Source organism: Penaeus monodon, chromosome 31 (genome assembly GCF_015228065.2).
Source record: "Penaeus monodon isolate SGIC_2016 chromosome 31, NSTDA_Pmon_1, whole genome shotgun sequence".
Classification (NCBI taxonomy): Eukaryota; Metazoa; Arthropoda; class Malacostraca; order Decapoda; family Penaeidae; genus Penaeus; species Penaeus monodon.
Genome location: NC_051416.1, coordinates 31,029,609 through 31,030,056, shown reverse-complemented (window position 1 = coordinate 31,030,056; position 448 = coordinate 31,029,609).

The following is a 448-nucleotide window of genomic DNA, read 5'->3' as shown; positions in this document are numbered from 1 at the left end:
GAAAGAGAGAGAGAGAAACTTTTCCCGCCAAAAAACCCACTCAGGGTCGCTGTCCCTGGAGTCCTGAGGGAGGGCTCGCTGACGATGCCCTTGTCAGCTGCAGCCGCTGCGTGTCGAGGCAACCAGGGCGACACCTCCACGCCTTCGTACACGTGCCGCAACTTTCCCTGAGGAGGACGGGTGTGCGGGGGCTGTTGATGGGAAGACTGTCGGGTTGCGGGGTTAATGAAGGCTCTAGCGACGCTTTCGGACGAGTTGCGTGGGGGAAAGGAGGTCGTGGGGGGGGGGGTCCAGGATAGATTATCTCTTCTTTCTTTGCTACTTCCAGTTTTTGTTTCATTTTATATCCTATTTGTTTATCTGTTTGTTGTCGTCAAGGATAACTAGATTTCATAAATACTCATGTAAAAAATTAACTATAAGATTCTCTCACGCTGCTGAGAGAAGA